The following is a 13,343-nucleotide window of genomic DNA, read 5'->3' as shown; positions in this document are numbered from 1 at the left end:
AGTTCAGAAATCAATGTTAAGTGGTCTCTTAATTTTTTCCATATATTACATACTGTATATGAAAGAGAATATTTCACCTTCCCTGAAAAGCCTGTAGTTCATTGTTACACATAAGAATAACTATTTCGTTAAAAGTGTATTCTTTGGCCAATGATCCTTTTCCTCTCTCAGTAGTCCACACATGCACTTTGACTTCAAATATTTAAGTAAATTAATAAGTAGACCAATCTACTTTTAGTAGGAATATTAAATCAAGTTCTCTATGCTTGAAGTAGAAAATGTGTGCTTTTCCCACCACTTAGTATGCATATTACAATAAAACTGTGATACTAAAGTATAGCAGCACTCACTGTCAGGTTGTCTTTGTAATTTTATACTTGTATATTACTTCACAAGGACATATGACTTCACATAACATTTACATAACATAATAAGAACATATCACTTAAATGCAGGCAAAATGCATTACCAGCACAATGAAAAAAAACAAAAAACATTTATTAACACAAGGTAAAACAGACACTGAATAAAGTAGGGAAACTTTGAACACGAAACATAAGGAAAACCAAATTGGGAGCATATCGTAAGCACACTGACTAATCGCTAACAAAATAAACAACAGGAGACTCAAAATTAAAACTTCCACACAGAATTAAATGATCAATCATGCATTCTTTTTTTATTATTATTATTATTTTTTTTTACACTGCACTGCATTACATCATGCTCACAACACAATCAAAACACTCAAATCAGGTCAGCACAGATTTGGCAGAATATGGGTGGGTGTCCTCACTAAAAATTCCCAGAAGTTCTCCCCTTCTTCCTCTACCTACATAACCTACAGGTTAGCAAAGAAAGGAAACAAAGAAAGGAAATATTTCAATGTTCATTGTTTTTGTTGTGTTTTAATTCATCATTGAAAGCAAAACACCCCATGGAAACAACCAACAATGAATGCATACCTGGAGTGCAGTTTTTGAAAATGTCTCCACATTGCCTGTCTGTACATTTTATAGTACTCTGCCTTGTAGGATGTGGAGAACACAGTCCAATTTGTGACAACTGTACACATGTAAAATCACACAGATTAAAAAATACACAATGCTGGAATTCATTAACCAGCCATTCAAGCAAAATAAAAAAATAAAAAAAATAAATAAAATAAGGGAACAGTTATCAGAAACTGATGAATAGTTCACACAATTGCCTGAATCAAGATCTTATGAGCTTAAGGGGGAGCAATTAGATGCAGTCAGAGTTGCTATACAAGGAAGTATGTTTGGCCTTGCTGCCAACAGAAAAAAAAGGGGGGACAAGTAGAGCATTTTCCAAGAAGTTTATTTACAAAAGTGAACTGGTGATCTGGACAGAGTGGAAAATAATTGAGTGGGGGTTCAATCTTCAACTGGCTGGCAGGTCACATGACCTGGTGGCAGCTGCCAGTCTGATTCTGGCAGGTCTGTAGGTGGTGGGCTGGTGGCTGGCAGAGTGTAACGCATTCCCCATTACTCTTGCTGCACAGAAATACATAATTTTATTATTATGAATATAATATTAAGACTCTATTATTTTATATGATTGACGTTTTAGATGGGTTAATCGCAATTAAAGCAGTCACATGACTGTGATCTCACTGGTTGCTATTGATGCTCAGTCCAGCCAGTCACTCCTGAGATGCCAGTATAACGTGTTCCCCATCACTCTCTCTGCATGTAAATATACAATTTTATTATTATGAATATTATGACTCTATTCTTTTGTATGATGGACGTTTTAGGTGGGTTTATCTCAATTAAAGCAGTCAAATGACTGTGATCTCAACTGGTTGCTTACTGATGCTTTTCTGGACCTTAACCAGTCAGCCACTGCTGAATAACTTTTGGTTTGACTGTATATACAGTACAGTCCAAAAGTTTGGAACCACTAAGATTTTTAATGTTTTTAAAAGAAGTTTCGTCTGCTCACCAAGGCTACATTTATTTAATTAAACATACAGTAAAAACAGTAATATTGTGAAATATTATTACAATTTAAAATAACTGTGTACTGTTTAAATATATTTGACAAAGTAATTTATTCCTGTGATGCAAAGCTGAATTTTCAGCATCGTTACTCCAGTCTTCAGTGTCACATGATCCTTCAGAAATCATTCTAATATGCTGATTTGCTGCTCAAGAAACATTTATGATTATTTTCAATGTTGAAAGCAGTTGTACTTTTTTTTTTATAGAATAGAAAGTTCAAAAGAACAGCATTTATCTGAAATACAAAAGCTTCTGTAGCATTATACACTACCGTTCAAAAGTTTGGGGTCAGTAAGAATTTTTATTTTTATTTTTTTGAAAAGAAATTAAAGAAATTGATACTTTTATTCAGCAAGGATGCATTAAATCAATCAAAAGTGGCAGTAAAGACATTTATAATGTTACAAAAGATTAGATTTCAGATAAACACTGTTCTTTTGAACTTTCTATTCATCAAATAATCCTGAAAAAAAAATATTGTACACAAATATTTTGTACAATTGTACACATTAAATGTTTCTTGAGCAGCAGATCAGCATATTAGAATGATTTCTGAAGGACCATGTGACACTGAAGACTGGAGTAATGATGCTGAAAATTCAGCTTTGATCACAGGAATAAATTACTTTGTGAAATATATTCAAATAGAAAACAGTTATTTTAAATAGTAATAATATTTCACAATATTACTGTTTTTACTGTATTTTTAATTAAATAAATGTAGCCTTGGTGAGCAGACGAAACTTCCTTTAAAAACATTAAAAATCTTAGTGGTTCCAAACTTTTGGACTGTACTGTAAATCATAGCCTATGTAATCATAAAATTATTTTAATTATCATTAAAGCTAGACAATTTCATCAAAAGAATAGAGTCATAAGAATATATTTTTAATAATAAAATAATGTATTTCCATGCAGCAATAGCGATAGAGAACATGTTATACTCGCAGCTTCACCGTGGCTGGCTGGACTGACCGTCAGTAAGCCACCAGTATTTGACTGCTTTAATTGAAAATTAAAACATCAATTATACAAAAGATTAGGGTCATAGCATGTTTATAACAATAAAATACTGTATTTCCATGCAGCGAGTGTGATAGAGATATTTTATACTCGCAGATTGACCACGGCTGGATGGGCTGAATGTCAGTTTCAACCAGTTGAGATCACGGTCATTTGACTGCTTTAATTGAGATAAACTCACATAAAACATCAATCATACAAAAGAATATAGTCATAATATTATATGCATAATAATAAAATTATGGGTAACACTTTACATTAAGGTTCCCTTTGTAAAGGGTTTATAAAGGTGTTTGTTAATGAGTAATAAGTCATTTACAATTGCATTATAAATCATTAATAATGCAGTTATAACTGCATGAATAAAAAGGCGACTTTAATGCAATACCTGCCAAATAGTGAGCCGTTTTTAACTCACATGTTATAAATGCTTAATAAATGTATTTATTAACATATTTAACTCAAAACCAGATTTCTGGTTTATTTTATGATGCAGCAAAAATTGACTATCATAATTAGACTGAAGGTTGTTGTATTTGTGCTTTCTTATTAATATCTCATGACTGCCACTTGTCTTACTATGTTGCTTACCAGAAGTTTTTGTCTTACCCATGATACTCTCCAAAAAGGTCATGATGCCTCTCCACAGCAGTGTATAAAAACAAAATTATTGTTTTTTAAAGACAAAATTCCAACTTTATTTTGAAAATAAAACAAAAGATAATAACCATAACTTGATTAGATATTAAAGTCTGCGTGAACCGGAAGTTGCAAACGACTCTTCTCCAGTGTTGTGACGTATTTCCAAGTGAAACAGAATATTGAATAGAGGGCAGAGTTTTACTTTAGTGCTCCTCCTTTCCATCTCTCGCACTCCTCCTCTCCATATCTCACTCATAGCAGACGAACGGTTGCAGAAGAGTGGTTTACACGTTTTCAACCCAAGCCGTCAAACTGACGTTATCAGAGAAGGAACGCCATTCCAGACCAGAAGTAACTTTTCAGATTTTGATTAAAGATTACTGCGGCAAACAAGTTTTTTCTGTGTTTTAACTTGCACGGATTCATTGTTCACCACAAGACCCGTAATATGACCAGTAATAATATTAATGTAAAGTGAAAACCTGTGAACCATTTATTAATGAGTTATGAACATTAACAACCTATGAAAGGGAACATTAATGTAAAGTGGAAACCTGTTAACCATTTATTAATGAGTTATGAACATTAACAACCTATGAAAGTGAACCTTAATGTAAAGTGAAAACCTGCGAACCATTTATTAATGAGTTATGAACATTAACAACCTATGAAAAGGAACCTTAATGTAAAGTGGAAACCTGTTAACCATTTATTAATGAGTTATGAACATTAACAACCTATGAAAAGGAACCTTAATGTAAAGTGGAAACCTGTTAACCATTTATTAATGAGTTATGAACATTAACAACCTATGAAAGGGAACATTAATGTAAAGTGGAAACCTGTTAACCATTTATTAATGAGTTATGAACATTAACAACCTATGAAAGTGAACCTTAATGTAAAGTGAAAACCTGCGAACCATTTATTAATGAGTTATGAACATTAACAACCTATGAAAAGGAACCTTAATGTAAAGTGGAAACCTGTTAACCATTTATTAATGAGTTATGAACATTAACAACCTATGAAAAGGAACCTTAATGTAAAGTGGAAACCTGTTAACCATTTATTAATGAGTTATGAACATTAACAACCTATGAAAAGGAACCTTAATGTAAAGTGGAAACCTGTTAACCATTTATTAATGAGTTATGAACATTAACAACCTATGAAAAGGAACCTTAATGTAAAGTGAAAACCTGTTAACCATTTATTAATGAGTTATGAACATTAACAACCTATGAAAGTGAACCTTAATGTAAAGTGGAAAACTGTGAACCATTTATTAATGAGTTACGAATATTAATAACCTGTGTGAACCTTAATGTAGTGTGCATCGTGTTTATTAAAGCAGACGCAGATCTCTTTTGTTTTTTTCCTGGTGACATATTTTATTGTTGAAATATTAATAAGCAATTAATAATTATTCTTGATATCATGATAAAGGATACTGTAATTTTTTGGGAGTGCCAGAGCGGTTATTTATTTAATATAAAAAGCTAACACCGCGAATAAACATATAATATACAAACTAACACAGCGATTATAATATAAACACTTGAAAAACATAGTCTGCAATGTCACTTCAGTTAGCTTACCCATCAAATCAGTAACTTTAAACACAAATTTTACTTTAGAGCATGCCCTGGTAACTGCATGACTTCTTCTCATGATAGTGGCAAGGCTTTATTGGATGCTCACTAGCGCCAACTCCTGTCACACGCCAGAACACGCATGCTTAGTGATGTAACCCTGAAAGAGTATATAAGTATACAGAGTATATAAGTATATAAAGAGCAGGCACGTGCACACATAGACAAAAAAGGGGCTTGAGCACCTGCCCTTTTTCTTCCTGGGGAGAAAGTGCCCTTTTTTCTGGGGTGTTTTTTTTTTTTTTTTTAAATAAATGAATATATATTCCTGTTTGCGCACAGCTTCCCCTGTCAAACAAATATATTTACTGTATAAAACAAATAAAAAAATACTATATCAGGTCGGCTTTGTCGAGTTCAGATGCCCTCACTCCGCGACACGCCATTCCCCGCACGCACTCACGCGCGCCACACCCCACCCCACCCCACCTCGAGTTTGCTGCTGGCTGAAAACTTGTGACAAACTATTTCCGCGAAAATCCAACTGCTGTCTGGCGATAAGAAGCGAAAAAGAAAAAAGCCCTAGATGGATTCATCCCGTGCATTTCTTTCAGGTAGGCTAGCCTATGTTGACAAACCTGAAAGTTTTGTCTATTTAAGGGCTGTTTATACATTTAACGCTGCATTAATAGATTGACCACAATCAACACATCTGCCTGATTTGATACTAATGAAATATATGTCATATTATAATTTAAATTATTGTATTGTGCTATGCATTGCGTTTTGAACCATGGTAAACACTTGACCGATAGGTTGGGCTGTCAATACTAAAAAGAGGAGCACTCCATGGACGCACATCCATGAACCACATTATTAGACAGTTTTGTAAGGATGCATGGTGTATTAAAACTATTTAAAAATCATAATACAGCATCAGCTACATAATGCTATTCTTAAATCTAAGCTTACACAGGATAATACATCAATAAAAAAAAAAACTCTCGCTCTGTCTTTGCATGTTTGATGTCCACATATTCTTGTTGAAGAAATTACAGTGGCTGTAGCATTTCTATCACAAAGAAGTGGGCGAATATTATTATTTAACTAAAAATATATTTTTTTTTAATCATGGTTGGCTTTGATCGTGGATTTAATCGTGCTGTGCTGTCTAACAACAAAAATCAGCAGGCTTTTGGCGCCCTCTGCAGGCATTTGTTATAACATATAATGTATTAACAGTTCAGGAATTTTTTTTTTTGATGTGTTTAAATATGCAGATTAGCTTATTTTGGTTAATTTAGAAGAAATCTACAGATGCAAACAGACGGAGGGTAGTAGGCTTAAAACAAACTCCATCTAAATGTGTAGGGTTATGGTTAAGTTTTCTTTCCATTAGAGTAAAAGACATGGCAGCAAAAATGGACCTTAAAATTGTAAAATCTTAAAATTGTCCACTTCATGAAAGAAGTATTCCAATAACACCAAAAAATTAAAACGATTTATTGATTTGTGCAAAATAAATTATTAGTGAAACTATGTCCCTCTCCTTGGTGCAGTCATTTATTCTAAATATATATAGCTACTTGAAAATAGTTGTTGATTTCTCTTGTGATAAACCGAGTGAATACTAAAGAAGACCATGGTCTCTGTGTGAACTGATTATTTTGTAGAAATCTGTGGAGTATAAAACAATTGGATGAGTGTAAGTGAAGTCAAAGTTGTCTTAATATATTTAAGGGTTCGTTATTTTTTAAATAAATAATTATGAGAAGTGCCCTTTTTTCCACTTGAGCCCCTGCCCCCCAAAATGTCTGTGCACGTCCCTGATAAAGAGTATATATAAAGAGTATATATTAGTATAGCCTAATATATTATTGTCATGTCTAGTTTTCTATAACTTTCTTCATAATAAAAAAAATGCTTCATCTGAATCCTGCTCCCTGACTGCTCTTTACACCAAATGTGACAATAATGTATAATGAGCAATGCATTCTTCTTCTATTTATAATTATTATTATTATTATTATTATTATACGCAGTAGTAGTAGGCTATATACTTTATTATTCTCTTTCGGGTTCTCATCACTATGCGTGTTGATTCTGGCGTGTGACAGGAGTTGGCGCTAGTGAGCATTCAATAAAGCCTTGCCACTTTTGAGAAGAAGTTACACAGTACTGTTCCAACATGCGTTGAAGGGAATTTGTGTTTACTGATTTGATGGGTAAGCTAACTGTGGTGAAATCGCAGACTTTGTTTTTCTAGTGTTTATATTATATTAGTAATCGCTGTGTTAGTTTGTAGTTATCTTAAACAAATAACCGCTCCGGCGCACCCGCGCATGTACTGTACGGATGACCAAAGCCAAATAACGTACTCAAGTTACAGTGGCCTTTATCATATCAGAAATATCTATTAAATGCATATTAATATGCTGCTAATGTTCTGTAATGGTGCATTAGGTCATTGATTTAATGGTTTACACAACTGTTAATTAAAAAAAAAAAATACATATTTAGGTGCCTTTATTCAGCTTGTATCAAATATGTTTGGCTTATAGGTGTGATGTTTATTATCTTTTCTGAATACTTGATTGTTTCTCTGAATGTTTTAATTTAAGTTTACCTGCATAAGCCACTTTTCATGAGAAGTCATGCTCTGTAACTTTGTGCTGTAAAAGATTTTTTATTTTTTTCAAGTTCAAAGTTGTGTTTACTGAGACATTCATCAAAAATAAAATATTTCATCTGAAAAAGATATTATCTTCTGTGTACATTAATAATTAATAAATACATGATTAACGTGTGTTCACACTACATTAAGGTTCACTTTAATAAGTATTAATGTTTATAACTCACTAAATGAGTTCCACTTTACATTAAGGTTTCTTTTCATAGGTTGTTAATGTTCATAACTCATTAATAAATGGTTAACAGGTTTCCACTTTACATTAAGGTTCCTTTTCATAGGTTGTTAATGTTCATAACTCATTAATAAATGGTTCACGGGTTTCCACTTTACATTAAGGTTCCTTTTCATAGGTTGTTAATGTTCATAACTCATTAATACATGATTAACATGTGTTCACACTACATTAAGGTTCACTTTAATAGGTAATTAATGTTTATAACTCATTAAATGAGTTCCACTTTACATTAAGGTTTCTTTTCATAGGTTGTTAATGTTCATAACTGATTAATAAATGGTTAACAGGTTTCCACTTTACATTAAGGTTCCTTTTCATAGGTTGTTAATGTTCATAACTGATTAATAAATGGTTAACAGGTTTCCACTTTACATTAAGGTTCCTTTTCATAGGTTGTTAATGTTCATAACTGATTAATAAATGGTTCACGGGTTTTCACTTTACATTAAGGTTCCTTTTCATAGGTTGTTAATGTTCATAACTCATTAATAAATGGTTCACGGGTTTTCACTTTACATTAAGGTTCCTTTTCATAGGTTGTTAATGTTCATAACTCATTAATAAATGGTTCACGGGTTTTCACTTTACATTAAGGTTCCTTTTCATAGGTTGTTAATGTTCATAACTCATTAATAAATGGTTCACGGGTTTCCACTTTACATTAAGGTTCCTTTTCATAGGTTGTTAATGTTCATAACTCATTAATAAATGGTTAACAGGTTTTCACTTTACATTAAGGTTCCTTTTCATAGGTTGTTAATGTTCATAACTCATTAATAAATGGTTCGCAGGTTTTCACTTTACATTAAGGTTCCTTTTCATAGGTTGTTAATGTTCATAACTCATTAATAAATGGTTCGCAGGTTTTCACTTTACATTAAGGTTCCTTTTCATAGGTTGTTAATGTTCATAACTCATTAATAAATGGTTCACGGGTTTCCACTTTACATTAAGGTTCCTTTTCATAGGTTGTTAATGTTCATAACTCATTAATAAATGGTTCACGGGTTTCCACTTTACATTAAGGTTCCTTTTCATAGGTTGTTAATGTTCATAACTCATTAATAAATGGTTAACAGGTTTTCACTTTACATTAAGGTTCCTTTTCATAGGTTGTTAATGTTCATAACTCATTAATAAATGGTTCGCAGGTTTTCACTTTACATTAAGGTTCCTTTTCATAGGTTGTTAATGTTCATAACTCATTAATAAATGGTTCGCAGGTTTTCACTTTACATTAAGGTTCCTTTTCATAGGTTGTTAATGTTCATAACTCATTAATAAATGGTTCGCAGGTTTTCACTTTACATTAAGGTTCCTTTTCATAGGTTGTTAATGTTCATAACTCATTAATAAATGGTTCACAGGTTTTCACTTTACATTAATATTATTACTGGTCATATTACTGGTCTTGTGGTGAACAATGAATCCGTGCAAGTTAAAACACAGAAAAAACTTGTTTGCCGCAGTAATCTTTAATCAAAATCTGAAAAGTTACTTCTGGTCTGGAATGGCGTTCCTTCTCTGATAACGTCAGTTTGACGGCTTGGGTTGAAAACGTGTAAACCACTCTTCTGCAACCGTTCGTCTGCTATGAGTGAGATATGGAGAGGAGGAGTGCGAGAGATGGAAAGGAGGAGCACTAAAGTAAAACTCTGCCCTCTATTCAATATTCTGTTTCACTTGGAAATACGTCACAACACTGGAGAAGAGTCGTTTGCAACTTCCGGTTCACGCAGACTTTAATATCTAATCAAGTTATGGTTATTATCTTTTGTTTTATTTTCAAAATAAAGTTGGAATTTTGTCTTTAAAAAACAATAATTTTGTTTTTATACACTGCTGTGGAGAGGCATCATGACCTTTTTGGAGAGTATCATGGGTAAGACAAAAACTTCTGGTAAGCAACATAGTAAGACAAGTGGCAGTCATGAGATATTAATAAGAAAGCACAAATACAACAACCTTCAGTCTAATTATGATAGTCAATTTTTGCTGCATCATAAAATAAACCAGAAATCTGGTTTTGAGTTAAATATGTTAATAAATACATTTATTAAGCATTTATAACATGTGAGTTAAAAACGGCTCACTATTTGGCAGGTATTGCATTAAAGTCGCCTTTTTATTCATGCAGTTATAACTGCATTATTAATGATTTATAATGCATTTGTAAATGACTTATTACTCATTAACAAACACCTTTATAAACCCTTTACAAAGGGAACCTTAATGTAAAGTGTTACCAAATTATGTATTTCCATGCAGCAAGAGTGATAGGGAAGCTGTAAGTGGCTGCTCCTGCCAGCCAGCTTAAAATTGAACCCCTACTGAAATAGTTACCATTCAGTAGTATATTGCATGCATGGTTGTGTGCATTGAAATGCAATTAACACTTACTGTCAAGCCAAAGAATATAGGCTTGTCTCCTGAAGGCTTCCTGTGTCACAAGGTCTCTGAAGCAAGTGCACACAAGGGCCAGCGTCAGAATTGCCTTGTCGCCTTCCTGGAGAACCACATCAATGAAAATGTCCTCCAGAACAGATGATGGCAACTGTAAGCAAATTAACAAAAATGAGAAATATGAAAGAAAAGATAATGGCCCCAATGCCCAGTTCTTGAAATTATGTATTTGTCTTTGTTCTTGGTATAACAGTATCTCACAAAAGTGAGTAACCCCCTCACATTTTTGTAAATATTTTATTCTGTCTTTTCATGTGACAACACTGAAGAAATTACACTTTGCTAGCTACAATGTAAAGTATTGTGTGTACAGCTTGTATAACAGTGTAAATTTGCTGTCCCCTCAAAATAACTTAACACACAGCCATTAATGTCTAAACCGCTGGCCACAAAAGTGAGCACACCCCTAAGTGAAAATGCACAAATTGAGCCCAAAGTTTCAATATTTTGTGTGGCCACCATTATTTTCCAGCACTGCCTTAACCCTCTTGGGCATGAGTTCACCAGAGCTTCACAGGTTGCCACTGGAGTCCTCTTGCACTGCTCCATGAAGCTGGTCATCATTTCTTCAGTGTTGTCACATGAAAAGATATAATAAAATATTGACAAAAATGTGAGGGGTGTACTCATTTCTGTGAGATACTGTATAAATGTAGTGGGTAAAATGTAAGGGATAACGGCCTGCCTGTTTTTATTGTGAAGTAAAATCTAACATGGTGATTGGTACACAGGTGAAGTCAGGGTCGTATAAAAACCACATACTCCCTGTACAAGAAATATAAACACCAGTATGCTGTGAGGTAAAATTTGCATGTTGATCTGGAGGCTTGAGGCGTCCCTATACCACAGTAAATGGTGTCAGAAATAAAACAAAAAAAGTTTGGAAAGACAGCATTGTTTTGCAAATCTGTTGCTTACCTTTAAAAGAGAACAGATAAACAGTTAAAACTTCTTAAAAGTTGAAAACAGTTATAAAATTATGATCCACTTCTAGGTCAGATTCTAACCACCTGGTAATTAGGTTTGATATGTACTTTGAGCTGTCTGTTGTTACAGAGGGAAAACATATACATGCAGAAAGTAAACACAATATATATTTTTAAAATCATAAATAAAAAAGCTATGGTCATTCTTAAAAGAAGATGTCAAAGAACATGTCATTCTTTCATTGGTTTACTAGGCCTAAACCAAATTATTATATAACCTGCCTAGTGCTAACTACTGAATTTCAACAGATTTGGGCATAGTAACGTTAGATGGAATTTCAAAATGGAATTTGAAAATTGTCATATTTCTAAATAAACCACCATGGCTTAGTCTGATAATTTACTCACCCCCATGTCATCCAAGATGTAAATGTCCGTCTTTCTTCGGTCGATAAAGAAAGATAAAGAGCTAGATAAATAGATAGATCACCTCTGCAGAGTTATACACGTACATGCTAGCTGTGATTAGCGCTATTAAACGGCCTACCGTTAATGAATAACTAACTATATAAACACATCTTGGCACAATCAAAAAGTATGGACACTTTCAAAACTTTAACATATATTTAATCATGATAATTACTTACAGTCGTAAACTAAATCATGAATCTATCTCGACTATATTAATAATCAAATGTGAACTTACATTGATTAGCGTAAACGTTGGCGCCGGCGACCACTCCCAGCAACTTCACAAATATGCCGATTCTTCTGGAGTAGCGCGCTATATAAAGTGGGAGGAGTTGGATCTAGATCCAACTCCGCCCCCTGGATCTCATGTTCTGCAGTGAGGACCATCTCGGGTATTTCGCCATCTTAAGTGAGATTCCATTCCGAAGGGAGCGAACATGTTCAGTTCGAAGGGCACTGCGAACGGCATAGGGAATAAGGGAACATCGATACATCACTTCACAGGAAGTAGAGAGGTAAAATCACCCAACTGTCATTGCGCGCCGCATCACCAATCAGAACTATGATGGAGCAGAGCCGTTGAAAGAGTTTTTAAACGGCTCTCCGATGGAGGAATTTACATTTGAATTTTGAGTATTCATACATTTTGTTATTATTATATAAACGAAAGTATGAATGGTTATGGCGATGAGTGTATTTGCATATTTTATTGTATGAATATGCATGACAAAGCAGCTGAGGCTCTGTCATTTTTTATTTTACTTTATTTACCTCAGAAGTGTTTACTATGTGGCTGCGCGTGCAAGCGCACGAGATGAGACCTATGGATGAGACCCAGACCATGGATACATTTATACAGCTAACCAAAATGAGAATTTATTTTCATATGGCATGAGAGGCTACAGCTTCAAATATGTTGAGTCAATTTTAAATTCAAAAGTAAATTATAATATCTATTTATTTGTTATATCATAATCTGCGCGACACCGCCGTTGACTTTCTTTGATGACGTTTGTAGTGTGTTCCAAATGAGCGATTATTGTCAGCGAAGTCCACTTCAACGGATATACCGTGCTCAGGGAGTAGGGAGCAGTGAACACTGCGTAGGGACCCTGTCGAATGGAACGCAGCTATACATTATATATATATATATATATATATATATATATATATATATATATATATATATATATATATATATATATATATATACACACACACACACACACACACACATAAACACTTCCCAGCCAAAAAAAGTTGTTTGGG

The sequence above is a fragment of the Chanodichthys erythropterus genome, chromosome 24 (assembly GCF_024489055.1).
Source record: "Chanodichthys erythropterus isolate Z2021 chromosome 24, ASM2448905v1, whole genome shotgun sequence".
Lineage (NCBI taxonomy): Eukaryota > Metazoa > Chordata > Actinopteri > Cypriniformes > Xenocyprididae > Chanodichthys > Chanodichthys erythropterus.
The sequence above is the reverse complement of the archived record's forward strand: the minus strand, read 5'-3'. Positions refer to the sequence as shown.